Source organism: Furipterus horrens, unplaced genomic scaffold, assembly GCF_987537825.1.
Source record: "Furipterus horrens unplaced genomic scaffold, mFurHor1.1.pri manual_scaffold_17, whole genome shotgun sequence".
Lineage (NCBI taxonomy): Eukaryota > Metazoa > Chordata > Mammalia > Chiroptera > Furipteridae > Furipterus > Furipterus horrens.
This window is the reverse complement of record NW_028327187.1, coordinates 10,315,647-10,325,290: the sequence shown is the minus strand read 5'-3', so window position 1 is coordinate 10,325,290 and position 9,644 is coordinate 10,315,647. Positions and strand designations below refer to the sequence as shown.

Genomic DNA, 9,644 nt, shown 5'->3' with positions numbered 1-9,644 from the left:
AACAGTATTTGCTCTCTTCATGTATCTGTGTCCCATTTGGTAATTATCACAATGTTTCAAACTTTTTTATTATTATTTTCGTTCTTATGGCCATCTGTGATCAGTGATCTTTGATGTTACTATTGTCATTGTCTTGGGAACCACGAACTGCATCCACAGAAGACAACAAACTTAATCAAATGTTTTATGTGTTCTGACTGCTCCACCAACTGGCCATTCCAATCTCTCTCCTTCTCCTCCCTATTCTCTGAGACACAACAATATTGAAATTAGTTTAATTAATAACCCTACAGTGGCCTCTGGGTGTTCAAGAGAAAGGAAGAGCCACACATCTCTCACTTTAAATCCAAACCTATGAATGATTCAGCTCAGTGAGGAAGGCATGCTGAAAGTCGAGTGAGGTCAAACTCCAGGCCTCCTTCACCAGTTAGCCAAGTTGTAAGTGCAAAGGAAATGTCCTTGAAGGAAGTTAAAAATGTTATGCCAGTGAACGTGCTCCAGTGATAGGAAAGCGAAACAGCCTTATTGCTGATACGCAGAAAGTTTTAGTGGACTTGATAGATCAAACCAGCCACAACATTCCCTTCAGCCAAAGCCTCATCCAGAGCAAGGCCCTAACTCTCTTCAATTCTGTGAGGGCTGAGAGAGGGGAGGAAGGAAAGGTGGAAACTGGCAGAGGTTGGCTCATGAGGTCTAAGGAAAGAACCGGTCTCCATAACGTACTGGTGCACGGTGAAGCAGCAGGTGCCGATGCAGAAGCAGCAGCAAGTTACCCAGAAGGCCTAGCTGGGATAACGAACGCAGGCGGCCACACCGAACAACGGGTTTGTGGTGCAGTGGAGGAAGGCGCCATCGAGGACTTTCACAGCTGGAGAGAATTCAGTGCCTGGCTTCAAAGCTTCAAAGGACAGGCTGACTCTCTTGTTGGGGGCCAGTGCAGCTGGTGACTTTAAGTTGAAGCCAATGCTCATTTACCATCCTGGAAATCCTGGGACCCTTAAGAATTGTGCTCAGCCTGTTCTGCCTGTGCTCTATAAACAAAGCGTGGATAACAGCACATCTATTTACAACATGGTTTACTGAATATTTTAAGTCTACTGTTGAGACCTACTGCTCAGAAAAATGGTAACTTTCAAAATATTACTGCTCATTGACAATGCACTTGGTCACCCAAGAGCTCTAATGGAGTTGCTCAGTGAGATTAATGTTGTCTTCATGCTAACACAACATCCACTCTGCAGCCCATGGATCAAGGAGTAACTTTGGTTTTCAAGTGTTATTATTTAAGAAATACATTTTGCAAGGCTTTGGCTGCCATAGGTAGTGATTCCTCTGATTGATTTGGGCCAAGTCGATTGAAAAACCTTCTGGAAAGCATTCACCATTCTACATGCAATTAAGAACATATGATATGTGATTCATGGGAAGAGGTCAAAACACCAGCTGTTAACAAGAGTTTGGAAGGAGTTGATTCCAGCCCTCATGGATGACTTCGAGGGGTTCAAACTGTCACTGCAGGAAGTAACTGAGGATGTGGTGGAAACAGCAAGAGAACTAGATTTAGAAGAGGAGCGTGCAGATGTGACTGAATTGCTGCAATCTCATGATAAACCTGTAACGGATGGGGAATTACTTCTTAGGGATGAGCGTGGAAAGCGGTTTCTGAGATGGAATCTACCCCTGGTGAAGATGCCGTGAAGATGGCTGAAATGACAACAAGGAATTTTGAATATTACATAAACTTAGTTGATGGAAGGTTTGAGAGCACTTATTCCAATTTTGAAGATGTTCTTTGTACTATGGGTAAAATGCTATCACATAAATGGCATTACATGCTATGGAGAAATCACTCATGAAAGGAAGAGTTAATTGATGCAGCAAAATTCATTGTTGCCTTGAGTTACTCCTCTATTTTACCCAGCTTCATGCTTGTATTCAACCAGCTGATTACAAACCCTCACCTTACCTTGACTGTTTCAGAATCCCACAGGCACAGGATTCTGTATAACTGATCTTGATTCTTTAAGTAGTAACATTTATTTCGGAAGAGGCAGCTGCCCAGCTGTCCCTTAAATGCACTTTAAAATTTTGAAATTTGAGGGGGAAATGAAAAATTTCTAGTACACGTTGTTTCTACACAAAGCTGTATTTTTGCCAAGGTCAAAACCCACTGGCTTATGGGGACTTCCCCCAGCCTCTGAGGGGGTGGTCAGACCTATTCTGGACAAGTCAGGGCTTTCTTTCTGCAGATTCTGCTGGGGCCAAAAACTTGCTGTCAGAGTAAATTGCTTCTTCCAAAATGTTTTTTTGGGGAAGTTGGAGAACAGAATTCTGAGAAGAACTGGCTAGAGGAATAATTGGTTGAAGTTATGGCTAATATAGTTTTTGTTTTGAATTCTTCTCCTTAAAAAAAGTTAAATAAAAAAATGTCATGGCAAACAGAGCTGAATGCTTCCAGTTCAGAGAAAAAGGACAAAAGAAAGGCCCACTTGGGTTTGTAAGCCTCTGTGAAAAGGCAAGCTTGTGTTAACAGATAATTTTTAAAGGTAAAAATCATGACTCTTATGCAAATATAGAAGAAACACATGTCGAAAAAAATTTAACTTACTAATTAATGAGGGAAGCAGCAAGATGTTACAACCAGTTCAGAGGAGAATTCAAAGGACACAGATTCCCACAGACAATTAGAATGCTGGAATGAATTTTCAAATTGGTGAATTAGCGAAACTGGTCAACATCCTCCGGACAATAACCAGTTGCATTTACATCAAACAAAACTCATTTGCATTTCTATGGGTAAGAATATTTTGCATGACTCTTGGTGTTCTACAATTTATAGAGTCATTAAATAACTGGAAGCCAGCAAAAGGCCCATAACACAGAAGAGTGCACGAGTCAGGAGATGCAATAATCTTCTTTGTCCATTCAAAGTCTTTTACAAATTTCCTTGACACTAGAAGGGACTGTTGCAATCAGACTGCTTTAAGGTCAGCAGGTCCAATAACCCTTGGAGCCCAGGGAGAAGGAAGGAAGAAAGGCAGGAAGGAAGGGAGGAAAGGAGGAAAGGAGGAAGGAAGGAAGGGACCACGGTGACTTTTCCAAAACCTCACGAGATGGAAAGTCTGAGAAGTGGAGAGATCCACCCATGAGACCGAAAGCAGCTGGTGATGGCCTGAGAGGGTCTGTGTCAAGAAAACCACAGTTCTCCCTTTGCTACTGTATCTTGCAGAGCCCAACTCGGGACATCTGCTTGGAATACAACACCTTGGTTCTTGCCTGGCTACAAAGTATTGGGTTGGCTAAATAGTCTGCATGGTTCTCCCCCGCCCCCTCCCCCATAAACTAAAAGACACATTTTTCATTTTCACCAATAACTTTATTGATGTGGAAATTTTGAGTACTTCGGCTGTCTCCCGCATGGTAGAACGTTGGTTGTTCTCAATTAATGTCTTGCTTTGATTGCTATTAATTCCAACTGGTCTATCCCGCTGTGGACCATTGTCCAGCGAGAGATCCAGCATGAAACTTTGCAAACCACTTTTGACAGGTTGGATCAATCACAGCACCTTCTCCATACACTGCACAAATCTTGTTTTTTTGCGTTTCAGTTGTGTTTTTACCTTTTTTGAAATAATAAATAATAATATGCTGAAAATGTTGCCTATTTTCTTCCATCTTCAATATTAAAGTGGCTCCTCAAAAATTCACAAATTTAGATTTTTAAAAATTTTTTAATTTTTAAAAATTTTATTATTTTATTTTTGTTTTAAAGATTTTATTTATTTATTTTTAGAGAGAGGGAAAAGAAGGGAGAAAGAGAGGGAGAGAAACAGCAATGTATGGTTCCCTCTCATGTGTCCTCAACTGGGGATCTGGCCTGCAACCCAGGCAGGTTCCCTGACCGGGAATCGAACCTGCAACACTTTGCTTCACAGGCCGATGCTCAATCCACTCAGCCACACCAGCCAGAGCTTTGATGTTTTTTTAATGCACACTGATATGACAGCTGTCATAATACAATCTAACAAAGTTGTTTGAATGAAGTTAAAGACAACTAAGCACTACTAGAGTCATTGTATGGAAAAAAACATAATGGATTTTTTGGCCGACCCAATACAAGTAAATACAATCATCATGAGCAGGTCCACTGGGAAATTTCAAGAACATATTCAGGAGAATTGTGAATAATTTTGCCAATTTTTCTAGCATTTACCATATTGTGTAACTGATTTTCTATTAGGTGCCTACACACCTTTGTTTTTTACGTATGCCTGAAAACCAGTAGAGGTCCAGAAATAAAAAGCAAGCCAATGTCTTTTTTTTGGGGGGGGGGGGTGCAATTTTAAAAATTATATCAAAGTGTTCTAATGCTATCATATGAAAACAGATGCTTCCAACAACCTGCATGAGATTATATTTTAATGCAATTAAAGAGTATTTTTAACTTGTTTGTAATCACAAACTAAAAACATGTATTTTTAAAAAGTAACCTCCAATATGTCTCCCAGTCCCGATCTTGGTTGAACACATCAGAGTCCGCATCCACTGTTCCCTGCTCACCTACTCTTAACAGAATAGTCTTTCCCCAGAATGTGGAAGCCCAGGTGGCGTCCTCCCTGTCACTCATGCCTACCTGGAAGGGAGGGAGGAAGAAAGAGAGAAACATCTATCAGCTGCCTCCCATACTTGCCCCAACCAGGGATTGAATCCACAACCTTTTTTTATTTTTTATTTTTTTATTTTATTTTATTTTTTTCTGCTATTCTGCTCTTTGTTCTACGTAGTTCCTTTGTTTGTGTTGTTCTTTATGAACCCACAACCTTTTGGTGTATGGGACAATGCTCCATCCACTGAGCAACCTGTCCAGGGCGAAAGAAGCTCTTTTGAGGGGTATTGTCTAGCTAATTAGGTAAAAGACTTCCATGATTATTTGAAAGCCTATACAGCAGTCCTTCTCTATATTGCGGTTCACTTATCGCGGCCTCACTGTATTGCAGGATTTTTAAAAATATTATATTTAATTATTTATCGCGGATTTTTTGCTATATTGTGGGATTTTGTGGTACTGTATACGTATGTTCTTAAAGTTACATAGGTTTAAGAGTGTAGAATAAATGTAAGGTTCCTACTTGGCAGGGTGTCTGGGACATAATACCCGCGATAAGTGAGGGAATACTGTACTTGGCTTTCCAATATGTAGACCAGGAATTGTCCATTAAGATGACCCTCGGAAAGAGGGCAGCCAGCACGCATATTGTGGAGTTTGCTGGCAGCTGGAATGAAGCTGCTTCTGGGTTTTGCCCTGTTCTGTCTCTGGCCAGACAGGAGCAAGTCCCTCCTATGGAACAGATCAGAAGAAAAGCATTCAACTTGTCTTCCTGGGCTGGGCGCGGCTTTGGGTAGACCTAGGTTCCTATCCCAGCCCTTACTAGCTGTGTAATTGGCACACCTGTCTTAAGTGGATCCTCATCTCACCTGTAAATGAGGACCTGAACTAGATGGTGTTAGAGGTGCTGTATAATTCTGACATGCTTTGACTTTGGTTATCCATTAGTCTGTTCTACAACCTTGTTAACTTCCTGCCTTAAGCAATACGAACATTCACTTCCCAAAGTCCCAGATCCACCTTTGTCTTCCTCACTCTCAGGAAATAATCTTGATTTCATCTTCTCCTTGGCAGACATTCTGCTCATCTCCCAGCAGGACTTACTTCAACTTCCTCCCTTATCCAGTCTCTTCTCTTTCTCCCTTCTGTCAGAGCAAGAAATGTCTGTCTCACTCCCAGCTTTTAATCCCAACCCCTCCTACTTCCGTAAAGACTATGCGCCATTAATTACATCTTGTTTTTTTACATGGTTTATTATTATTATTTTAACACAGAGAAAGCTTGGTGGTGAATATTTGGCCATTTATTGTTTTTGTGAATAAGAGTTCAAGTTCGGGCCCTCTTTCCAATAAAATGTAAATTCATGCCTATATGTGTATATGTAATTGTTATCAAAATTAAACTTAGTCACTAGAAGAAGATTCACTATCTGAACTTTCTTCTGTATTATTTTTCCACCTTCTCTACCAGGCACTGGAGCATCTGGCCTCTCAAGAAAATTTGGGTCTAGTCCTTCTGATATCATTTTGTTTCTTATTGCCATCACTGGCACACCCACTTGAACCGTTTTGAGATATCTGGCATATCTTGGATCCTTGGCTACAGTTAAGATATTTTCTGCCATTACTTCACTTTCCTGTGGTCCAGAGTCTTGTAAACTGTTCTATGATTGCTCTGAAGTGGTTTCAGGACGTGATTCATTTGTGATACTAGTGACACGGGAGATACTTCAAATGTGACATCATCTAGGCCTGGGATAGATGACAACTTTGCATCTCAAACATTGAGAGTTGTTTCAGTCTGTTGCATATGAAGAGAAAGGTCTGCCAGTTTCTCCTCACAAACTATAGGAAAACGGGTGAGGAACTGTACAGTGCGCACCACAAACTGGTTTAGAAATGCCACCATTCCTTTCTGTTGAATAGCCGGCACCGTGGTCAGGTCTATGCCTGACCTCATGAGAGGAAGCCCATCCTCATCCATCTCCTCAGCAGGTGGCAGACCCAGGGATCACCCAAAAACTGCCCCCCCCAGTGTTGCCTATCCAACTCCCTAATTATATCTTGTCAACAACATTTTCGATTTCTCTCTCTCTTCTGCTTCCTTCCTCTGTCTATGAACATATTCAGGTATTTCTCATTCTAAAAACCCACCCTGGAGCCAGTAACCACTTCAGGATTTTGTTTTTGCCTTTCCTTTTGTCACCAAGTGAAAAACTGGTCATCGGTACACATGTCTGTTTTTCCATTACAAGGCAAACAATAACAGTCTAATGCCACTTATTCCCTCAAATTATTCTCTTCTGCTATTTACTCTTGTTGGCTTTGCTGGGGTCTCTTCTCCCACTTCTAGTAGTAGATTATTCTGAAACATACTGTTAAGTGAGGAAGTAGGATATAAGGTAACATACATGACACTTAAAAGGTGTATGTGAAAAGCATAAGAGGAAAAAATACTTCCAAGTGATAAAATGGTTGATTTAGTTGGTTAGATCTTTATAGACTTTCACCCTCCTTTCTGAATTTCCTGTAATATGGTCATATTGGTTCTGTAATTAAAGAAATAGTTTTTAGCCCTGGCTGGTGTGGCTCAGTGGATTGAGTGCCGGACTATGAATCGAAAAGTTTACTGGCTCAATTCCTGGTCAGGGCACATGCCTGGGTTGTCAGCTGGGTCCCCAGTTGGGGATGTGCAGGGGACAACCAATCCATGTTTTTTCCATATCATTAATGTTTCTCTCCCTTTCTTTCTCCCTCCCTTCCCCTCTCTCTAAAAATAAATACATCAAACATCTTTAAATTAAAAAAAAGTTTTTAACAGAACAATTAAATTAATATGGGTGCTATATCCAATTCTACCCTTGGTCCTCTCTGTTTCTTCTTGCCCCTCCTTCTCCCTGGGTAATGTCATTTATTCCTATGCACTCAGTCATACCCTCAATGACAGTGACTTCCATATCTAGGTCTTTAGTCCCTTCTGATTGGACCCTGGCTGGTTTGGCTCAGTGGATTGAGCGTCGGCCTGCGAGCTAAGTGTCGCTGGTTCGATCTTCCAGTCAGGGCACATCAGAGAAGGAAAACTCTGACTCCAAAAAACCTCCGCTGCCTTGCGGCATACCTCTTCAGGGGAAAGGCTAAGGGAGTAAACCCCGACAGAAAATCCGGAGCCGGAGTCCCTAAGGCGGTTTGACGTTGTAGTCAACACCGGCAACTCCTGCGGCGCACCTGAAGCCAAGCTGTATTGACTCCGTCTTTCCCTTGGACCCTTCAGCTGCGAAGAGAGGGGGGGTCTGCTGCATGGGCAACAGCAGACCCTCCATATCACCCTGCCCAGGCTCTGTAGCTTCAGTGTCATCGCAAGATGTCGATTCAACACGGGAGGAGACAGATACCGTGTCACTCCCGAGTCGGACTGCACAGCCATTCTCGGCGGTGCAGATAGACTCTTAAGAAGCTACACCATCGTCTCTCGAGACGGACGGCTGCCGACGACGACGAGTCCCTTCTGATTTCTTGGATTTCTAGCTGCCTGCTTGCAAGTACCTTCAACACCATCTCTTGTGTCTGAGACGTTAGTAAGAGAACAGAACATATCCGTAATATTGGCCAGTTCTTCACTCCCCAGTCTAACAGGTTAAACCATCATTTCTCGACTGGGTAACTGCAACAACTTTCTAATTGGCCTTTTCACTTTCTTCCTTATTCTGTTCATATATCAGTGTGTATGATCTGCTTAAAATAGAAAGCACATCATGGTACCCCTCTCCTTAGAGAAATGTCTCATGATCTCCATTTCAATCAGAATAAAATCCAAACTTCTTATCATGGTTCATAAGGCACTACATAATCTTGACCATAGCTGCACCTCTGAGGTCAGTTCTTCCTCGTTTTGATATCTTCTGCTTCAGTTGTCTTCTTTCTGTGCCCTGTCCTCTCTGCCACATGCAGCTTCCTCTTGCTTCAGGGGTGTTGCACATGCTGTCTCCTCTGCCTGGACTGCCCTTCAGTCTCCTCCACCCCTATCTTTCTTCATGAGTGAGTATAATTTCTTCTTTCTCATCCCCCAGCTCTCAGCCTCAGCATCACCTCCTTAGAGAGGCTTCCTTAGATCATTCTATAAAAAGAAGGTCCATCCAGCCCTGGCTGCTGTGGCTCAGTGGATTGAGCACTGGCCTGTGAACCAAAGGATTGCTGGTTCCATTCCCAGTCAGGGCACTTGCCTGGGTTGCAGGCCAGGTCCCCAGTTGGGGGTGCGTGAGAGACAGCCACACATTGGTGTTTCTCTCCCTCACTTTCTCCCTCCCTTCCCCTCTCTCTAAAAATAACTAACTAAAATATTTCTTAAAAAGAAGGCCCACCCATGTTCTCTATTATAACACCCCGTCCATTTCTTTCATAGCACTTCTCAAAATGTGTAATTTCAGTGATTTGTTTGCTTTTTGATTTACTGTCAGTCTCCTTCTCTGGACTACAAGTTCTGTGAGGGTGAAGACCATTTTTATTTTGCCCATTACTGTGTAATTCAGAGCCTTGAACAGTGCTTGACATATAGTAGACCCTCAATAAATATATGCCAAATAATTAACTGAGTGAATGACTTGTCATGATTGTGATTTTTTTTTCCTGAATGTTTGTTAAGTATATAAAAGGTGTCAGACAACTTTTATATAAATTATATCATTTAATTCTGTTGGAGGTGTTTTAAGTAGAAATGTTTTAAATTAAAATTTCAATTTTTAAACAATTGTAGACTCACATGCAATTGTAAATATAATACAGAGAGATTCCATTTACCCTTCTCCCAGTTTCCTCCAGTGGCAACATCTTTTGAAGCTACAGCACACTATCACAACCTTGATATTGACATGGATACAATCCACCAAATTTATTCACATTCCCCAGTTTTACATGGACTCAGTTGTGTGTGTGCATACCTGTTCATTTGTATGCAATTTTTTTAAAGCAGTGGTTTCTTTTTTTTTTTTTTTTTTTTAACATTTTACCTATTCATTTCTAGAGAGGGGAAGGGAGGGAAAAAG

General features: G+C 41.6%; 1 pseudogene; it reads right to left on the bottom strand.

Annotated features, from left to right (window-relative positions):
* Positions 1–6,009: 6,009 nt before the first annotated feature.
* Positions 6,010–6,589, bottom strand: LOC149990474 (WASH complex subunit 3 pseudogene; annotated as a pseudogene).
* Positions 6,590–9,644: the final 3,055 nt, after the last annotated feature.